The sequence below is a fragment of the Pristiophorus japonicus genome, chromosome 23 (assembly GCF_044704955.1).
Source record: "Pristiophorus japonicus isolate sPriJap1 chromosome 23, sPriJap1.hap1, whole genome shotgun sequence".
Taxonomy (NCBI): domain Eukaryota; kingdom Metazoa; phylum Chordata; class Chondrichthyes; family Pristiophoridae; genus Pristiophorus; species Pristiophorus japonicus.
The window spans coordinates 37282069-37291353 of NC_091999.1; positions in this window are offsets into that span (position 1 = coordinate 37282069).

Genomic DNA, 9285 nt, shown 5'->3' on the forward strand with positions numbered 1-9285 from the left:
AATCCATCACGTACTATAATGTATCAGACTGTAATGGATCAGAAACCTGCTCTTTAATATAACCTGACACGTGACAAACAATAATATTCGAGGAGACGACATGGCGCACCGCCAGTTCGCTGTGCTTTTATTCCGCCCCTGGGGCATGACATATAAAGGCAGGGGAAATGTGTCGTTACTCTGATAGGACACAGTGGCTCCTTAACCCAACGGAATTGGAGTGAAACAGAACCCAGGCAGGACATGTGGAAAATACCTATCAGGGAAATAGAACAAAGTGTGACAGGGAAAATCGAACGGTGTGTAGCAGCCTTGGAGAAAGTAATTTAGCAAAGTCCAATTTATTCCATTTGCCATTTGCAGATGTATTAACAATTTCACAGAGAATAACGTACAGATAATTTTTAAAAAGTTAACACAAAGTGAATATAACAATTGAGCGTCACAATGAGATCAGAACACATGCCTGAGCTGCCAGCTATCTGTACAACTGTAACTGACATTAGGGAGAGAAAACATGGGCTCAACATAAAGGGAAGGGAATAATTGAAAATTAGGAAAGAGAAAAGTGATTTATTTACACATGACATTTTCAAATAATGGGGAAACTCCGAGATACATTTACATTATAGCCACAATTATCTCACACATTTCACACAGAGAGACGGAAATCCCGGTTATGATTTTCTAAGCCACAGATTCCGGTCTATTAACTAAACGCAATTGACTCTGGGAATCACCAAGAGAACATATTTTATTTTGTGGATACAGAGATGTTAATAAACGGAAGAAATTTAACCATTCACTTGACCTGTAAAAGAGGGATAAAACAGTGAAACTTTGATTTCGTGGTTTGAGGCCTTTATTTCAGGGCTTGTATCAATGAAATGTTTAGATATTTATCAAACCGCTTCAATCAGTGCGAGTTATGATTGGATTGAATCTTCTCGCCTTCAGTCTAGTGACTGCAGCGCTGTAGAAAATGCTCAGGAATAACAGGATGAAAAATATGGAAGTGGTTGTCGAGCTGTTGCCGCTGTCGTCCTCATAGTCTTCACTCCAGATGAGGTCTGAGGAATCTGCAGGAAACAAGAGGTGGAAACAAATTCAGATCGTTTATTAAGCCAAGATTTAAAAAAATATATTCTCTTTTGTTTACCTTCAGGTATTACTTTGTTCTCTAACATAATATTCAACGTATATCTTGTATTAAGTTAATTACTTTCAGCAATCTATCTCTGTTCATAACTCCACAGTTGCTCTTCCTTTATGATCTTCCTATAGTCCGTGTTTGAAAATATGTCATTTTTTCTTCAATGCCACATGCTAATTGATTTTGCATCAATATCGGACGATCTATCATTCGGAATAATATGTGGAAATGTCAAGGAATGTTTACTGACCGATATTGATTAATTTAACGATAGATTTAGGCACCTGTTTTTTGGAGACGATCAAGGAGGCTGAATCCGAGACCAGTTATGAGTTATAATCTTGATTAATTGTTTGTTACCGTAATGCACTGAACATAATTGACTTGTATCAGTTTCCAACAAGAACATTTATTCAATGTACGTATGGGACCACAATAAAGAAATGTGAGAGTGTATGGTATCATGAATTATTTATTCAGAGCAATCGTTGGAGACTCTGGCTGTTCAAAAGTTTATTTGAATTCTATAATTTTCTGCGTTTAATGTTTGCGTATGAATGCATGACGAGATCTTGTTTTAATGTCGCCTGTCTTTGCATGTTAATGTGTGTGTTAATGTGTAAGTGTGTGTCTGCGTGTGTTTTGTTTAAGTGTGTGTGTGTATATGTTTAAGTATGTGTGTTTCTGTAGATGTGTGTAGATGTGTGCAAGCTTATGTGTAAGTTTACGTGTAATTATGCGTTTTTATTGTAAGTGCATTGAAGTGTGCTTGTATATGTTTAGATGTGTGTAATTATGTAGATGCCTGTAGATGTGTGTAAGTTTATGTGTAAGTGTGTTTCTGTGTAATTATGCGTGTTTTTGTGTCAGTGCCTTGAATTATAAGTGTGTGTGCATGTTTTTGTGTAAGTGTGTTTGCCTGTAGTTTTGTAAGTTTGTGTATGTTTATATGTCAGTCTTTGTGTGCTAATGTGTAAGTGTGTAGTCTGTTAATGTATAAATGTCTGTGATTCTGTTTAATTGTGTGTGTTCACGAGTAATTGTATGTATTTATGATTAAGTGTATATATGTTTTGTGAAAATTTGTTCATGTGTATGTGTAAGTGTTTGTGTATGTTTAGTTGCAAGTGTTTCTCCATTCATGTGTAAATGTGTATATTTGAATCTAAGTATTTGTGTTTGTGTGTGCTTTGTGTATGTTTTTGTGTGTTAACGCCGGTGTAAGTTTCTGTGTGTTAATGCTTTTGCTTGTGTGTGTTTTTGCAAGGATGTGTGTGTCTTTGCTATTTTTCAATGATTCAGAGTGTGCCAATAACTGGGTCTGACAATGATGGTGTGCATTATGTTTTGGGTATGTGTACTGTGTCAGTATGTTAACGTGTGAGTTTACGTGGAAAAAAGTGTGTGTTTACGTGTAACTCTGTGTGTGTTTATGTGTAAGTATGTGTGTTCATGTGTATCTGTCCACTTACAGAAAAACATATATACACACAATCACAAACACACACATATAAACGCACACACTCACTTTTCCACACATTCTTCCCCGCTTTTATAAGTGTGTTCTGTGCGAGACTCAATGTGACATCAGCCGATGAAAGGCAGCAATTAAACCGATGAGCCTCAGAAATATCAGGGCTACAACCGTAAGGAACACGCAGAGGAATCAATCACCAGTTTAGAAGTGAACTATTAAAATTCAATCTGTTAGTTTACCAATAACAATGACAAATTTACCACAAATATTAGTTGAAGATAATATATTGAATAAATATTTAATTAACATTGAGACCAAATTACTCACATCTGATACACCACACAGAAACGGGACAGTCAACCCAACCAGTCCATCATGCGTGTATACTCCACTTGCACCTCCTGCCATCTTTCCTCATCTAAATAGCCCAATATTCCCTTCTCCCTCATATAGTTGTCTAGCCTCTCCTTATGTGTAAATGTTTGTGTATGTTTAGGTGTAAGCGTATGTGTTTGCTTATGTGTAACTGTGTGTATTTGTGCGTGTGTTGTGTAAATAAGTTTGTGTTGTGTGTGTAAATGTGTATGTGTCTTTTTTAAAGCGTATGTTTTTATGTGTGTTTTGTGTAATGTTGTGTGTATATTTCTGCTCGTGTTCCAAGTTTCAGAGAGTTTCAATAACTGGATCTGGCAATGAAGGTGCGAAGTGCATTCTTGGCATGTATAATATTCTATGTCATTGTGTTAATCTATGTTTTTATAGTTAAACGTAAATGTGTACTTACAAAAAAACACATACACTTACACAAAATCATCAACACAGTTACACATGAACACACACAAACTGACGTTTACAAATAGTCCTCATCGCTCTGTGTAAATGTGTTCTGTGTGAGGAGCAATGTGAATTCAGCTGAAGGAATGCAACAATTCAAACGATAGGCCTCAGAAACATCAGGGACACAACGGTGAGAAACCCGCAGAGGATTCAATCACCAGTTTAGATTTGGAACATTAAAATTCAATCTGTTAGTTTACGAATGACAAGGACAGATTTACCCCAAAAGCTACTGAAATATTATATGTTGAATATATATTTATTTTAAAATATGATGCCTATGCGCTAAATTTAACGTTTTTGGACAGTGAGTTAGAGGATGACTATTTACAGATGGATACTGAGATCATACAATATAGATTGATTCACCTCCCTCCCCTCTCTCTGGTGTGGGAATGGGACGTACAGTGGTTTAACAACTGCACTATTCCGCGCTCACAGGTGGTGGAGTGAGAGGCAAACAATTGCACTTTCCCCTCTCTCAGGTGGGGCAGTGGGAGGTCAGTGGGTTAACAATTGCCCTTTCCCTTCTCTTTAGTATGTGAGTGTCTGGTACAGTGAATTAACAATTACTCTTTTCCCTTTCTCTGGTGGGGCAATGTGAGGTACAGTGGTTTAACAATGACCCTTTCCCCACTCTCTGGTGGGGCAGAGGTATGTACATTGGGTTAACAATTGCCCTTTCCCCTCTCTCTGGTGGGGCAGTGGGAGGTCAGTGGGTTAACAATTGCCCTTTCCCTTCTCTTTAGTATGGGAGTGTCTGGTACAGTGAATTAACAATTACCCTTTTCCCTTTCTCAGGTGGGGCAGTGGGAGGTACAGTGGTTTAACAATGACCCTTTCCCCTATCTCTGGTGGGGCAGAGGTATGTACATTGGGTTAACAATTGCCCTTTCTGTCTCTCTGGTGGGGCAGTGTGAGGTACAGTGGTTTAATAATTACCCTTTTCCCACTCGCTGGTGCGGCAGTGGGATCTACATTGGTTTAACAATTGCACTTTTTCGCTCTCTGGTGGAGCTGTGGAAGGTAAATTGATTAACAATGACACTTTCCCCCTCTCTGGTGGAGCAGTGGGAGGTACAGTGGGTTAACAATTCGCCTTTCACCCTCTCTGGTGGAGCAGTCGGAGGTACAGTGGGTTCACAATTACCCTTTCCTCTCTCTCTGTTGGGGTAGTGCCTGGTACAGGGGGTTAACAATTGCCCTTTCCGGCTCTCTGGTGGGGCAGTGGGAGTTCAGTGGGTTAACAATTGCCCTATCCGTTTTCTCGTCGGGCAGTGGGAAGCACAGTGGGATAACAATTGCCCTTTCACCGCTCTCTGCTGGGGGAGTGTCTAGTACAGTGGGTTAACAATTGCCCTTTCCCCTCCCTCTGTTGGGGGTGTGGGGAGGGAGAGTTCGTGTAGGTATGTGGCCCTCATTTCAGATCGCAGTGGATGCAGTGCTGCAAAATAAAACTGGCTCCAATTCTGAAGTGATGGATAACATGAGAATCAGGGAAACTGAACTCTAACTGTGCTGTGTTTGTTTGTTGGAAATGGGAAGTTTTCAGATTCATCAGCGGGAAGAATGTTGCTGAAGTTACTTTGAGGAATAGGCTTTTGAAAGTTCTTCACTCTGTTTTAAACCCATAGTGTATCTGAGCTGGGAGCTTTGGCTGCACAAGCCTTCGGCCCAAGACTGGCAAATATCCTGCTTCAGATTGACAGCCCTCCCTTGACAAAAATTGGAAGCAAAATTAATTGAGTGGCCGCATATGTAACTCATGATTGGAAGAATAACCCTTTATTAGTTTTTCTTTAAGAACTGAAATGTATTCGAGAGATTCTCATTGACAAGAATTGACGGTGTCCTTCAGAACAAGGGAAATGTTGACGAAACTGGGTTTACCGCTGGATTTATGGACGGTTCTGTTGGTGATTATCAATGGGATCGCTTCATGTCCCACCACACAGGAGTGAGAGGCGCCGCTGGCCCACTCCTCGGCTGCAATGGATAGCAGGCTGTACATGAAGAAGGATCTGCTGCCGTTCTCCGCCATCACCTCGGTGTTCTTGTAGTTGCCGGAATCCACCAGCTTGTCATTGACGGTCCACTAGACGAAGATCTCTCGGGGGGAGAAACCTCTCACTGAGCAGGTGAGGCTGACCAACCTCTGAGCAGAGAATTCCTCTACCGAGGGCAGGAGGACAGACACGGCCGGTTCCCGCAGATCTTTCCCTGTAGAACAGTTACAATAAAGGCCAATGAACTGGACAGTTCCAGAGTCAACGAAATTAAAGGCTAGATATGAGAGAAATGTGATTTGCGCTAAATTTCAAAGGATTTCCTTTTTCCCCTCTGTGGCGTGTCCGGTGTTACAGCCCAGTGAAGACGGTGAAGGAAACCTTCTCTCTGGGAGGTTGAAGAGTTGTACTAGAAAATGAATTTGAAAGCACTGAAAAGAAATAGGCCATTCGACCAACTGATCTATGCTGGCCTTTATGCTCAATAGGAGCCTCCTCCTAACATACTATGCCTATACCTCATAACATATTCTTCTATTTCTATCTCCCACATGCATTTATATAGCTTCCCCTTAAAATGCATCATCTCAGGTCCCAGAGCGTTTAGTTCGTGAAGTGAACATTTGACTTATCAAGATAATCTATAAAACAGTTAAAAATCTAATTGGCCCTTGCACAAGCAGCGGAAATAGTTAGAGCGTGTCACTTGTTGCTACAAAATCCCCACTCATCCTTTTCCTTGTGGATGAAACCTCTTATAGGAGTCGACATTTCGTGACGACTCACCACGCAGTAGAGCTCATCCGCTCTCAGCCAGGCTTGTGTTGAGATGTTTAAATTGCTGATCACGCTGGTGGGATGCTCCCCCGGTTGGAGGGAAATCTGTGATTTCAAATTCTCCTTTTCTCGGGTCCAGGACAGGGTGGCCCCATAAGGAGTATCAGGCACAATGCAGGTTAGGGTCATCGCCGCCTCCAGTAAGACATGTTCTAGTGGCGGTTGAAGAGTGATTTTCGTATCTTTGCACGAAGATTCATCTGTGAAGCAGAAATGAAATTCACGCTAAGCTTCATCTTCAGAGTCAGGCCAACAGATTCGGCCTTCACTCGCTCCAGGAGAAGCAATCCGCTTTGAGATATAAATCTCTCACTGATGATTAAACAAATCGTTATTGGCAGGACAACAAATTGGCAATGATGTTAGGAAACCCTTTAACATTTCCAACGTCTACAGATTCTTGTGCCCGAACGCGTTTCCGCTCAGTATAATGGCTCCACCACGAGGGCCAAGAGCTCTCCATGAAAATTACATTAGTTCAAAACGAGTGGCAAATCAAATCCAGGATTTCACGTGCAGCAGGAAACAAAATTAATTTTCTAGTGTCTTGTGATTTTGGGGGCAGTGAAAATGTGCAGGAGCCAGTTGCAACCCCCCATCAGAAGAGAAGTGAAAGGTCGGGTAAATGGAGTCCAAGGGATCTTGTTTGGTGGCTTATAATTTGCAATACCGATGTGAACTAGTTTGTTTATCTCTATCATTACTGAGCGTTGCTTTCTGGTTAGAGAGAGTCATTTGGAAATATAACCGCAGGGCAGTAATAGCAAAATAGGAACTGGAGTAGGCCATTCAGCCCATCCTGCCTGCCGTCTTTCAAATGGAACATGACCTGACCTACACCTCAACATTATATACCCGCCTTTTGTGTGTCACCCATGATGACCTTGCCTAACAAAGGGTTATCAGTTGCAGTATTGAAACCTTCACTTGACCCTTAGCCTCAACAGCTTTTTGGAGAAGAGTGTTCCAGAGTTAAACTACCCTTTGTGCGAAAGAATCCTTCCTGACATCATCCCTGAACGGCCTAGCTCTACGTTTAGTGTTATGTCTGTTGTTCTGAACTCCCACACCAGAGGAAATAGTTTATCTCTATCTACCCCATCAGTTCCATTTATCAACTTAAACACCTCAATTAGTTCAACTTTAACTTCCATATTCAAAGTAATACAAGCCTATTCTGTGCAACCTGTCCTCACAATTTATCCATCCTTTCCCTGATATGATTCGTCTTAATTTGCAGTGTATCCCCTCTAAAGCCAATTTATCGATCCTGAGGTGCAGTGCCCAGAACTGAACACAGTATTCTAAATAGGGCAGATGCCCTTTCTAGCAGTGGGCCCTGTGAAAGTTATCACCAATGGATTGCAGACACCTACTGTCGCTTTGAATATGATCAGGCAACGCAGGATTAAGCTGAAACTAAGGGAACCTCGCCCACAGTCTGGCATCAGAGCAAAGGGCAACCTTTGGTGAAGTGATGGAGTCATGAACCATGAAGTATCCACAGTCAGGACTTACACTGAAAGGAAGCACAACTGTATCATTGGAAATGAGAAATAATTCTGTGCTTTTTAATAATTCCTTGAAAAGCACTAACTGAGATCCGCGCTCAGAATGATCTGAAAATTCACGGGATTGTATCTCTTACCGTGAGACCTGGTAATGTTTCGGCTTTGCATGAACGCTTGATGAGAAAAGTGGGAGGTATAGACCGAGCGGGCGAACCATTCTTCGGCGGGAACTATTAGCCGACTGGTCATTGAGAAGTTCCTGTTAACTTCAAAGACATGAGAGGTGACGATGTCCGAATCCATGACTTGTCCATTTCTCAGCCAATTCACTGTCACTTCCCTTGGACGGAAATCGATGAGTGAACACGCGACTGTTGCAGATCTGCTTCTGGAGATTTCTTCAAATTAGCTCAGGGTAAGGAAAACACTTGGATGATGTACCACACGATCTGCAAGAAAATATATTTTATTGGGATTATTTGTTGCAATCCAAACAATTAAGAATTGTAAACCGATTTGTAACATAGGATCTACAACGCAGAAACAGACCATTTGGCCCAACAAGGTCGGTGTTTATGACCCAATGAGCCTTCTTTCTCCCTACTTCCTCTCACTCGTGTACTTATGTTGATCCCTCTGAAATGCATCTAAGCTAGTCGCCTCAAGTACTCCATGTGGAAGCAACATCCACAGCCTACCAACTCCCTGGGTAAATAAGTATCTCCTGATTTCACAATTGGATTTATTGGCGATTATCTTACACAGCCCTGAGTACCGCGCTCCTCCTCAAGCAGAAATATGTTCGCTACTTCTAACCTTTCAAACCCTTTCATAATTTTAAAGACCTCTAATCGCCCAGCCCTCAGCCTTCCCTTTTCTAAAGAAAAGAGCTCCTCCCGGTGCAATAACTTTTGACAGTTACAATCTTTCAGGTGTGCTTTCGTACTTAGAGGTCTTTTTGGTGCACTTCTCCAGCGCCTCTGTATCATTCTTATAATTTGGAAACCAGCAGTATGCACATTACAGTAAATATGATATGGAGATTAGAGCTTTGTACAGTGCTCTAAATGTGTGGTCGAGCCCAGAGCGTGGGGCGTTCGAGCCCAGCGGGGGGCAACGGTCGAGCCCAGCGGGCGGGCGGGAGTCAAGCCCAGCGACAGGCAGCGATAGTTGCTGAACGAGGGGCGGCGTTGCATGCCCTGTGAGGGGCGGTGTTCGAACCCAGTGGTGGGCAGATTTCGAGCCCAGCTTGGAGTGGTGCTCGAGCCCAGGGGGACCGGCGTTGGATACCATCGGGTGGTGGAGATTAAGCCCAGCGAGGAATGGCACAGGATGTAACAACGGCGGAATCGTGGCCCAGATGCAACACGGCATATATAACATCAGAGCAGGTGCGGCTCAGGAGCTGCACCGCATAGAACATCAGAGGGGTCGTGGCACAGGAGCGGTGCAGCATTTATACCG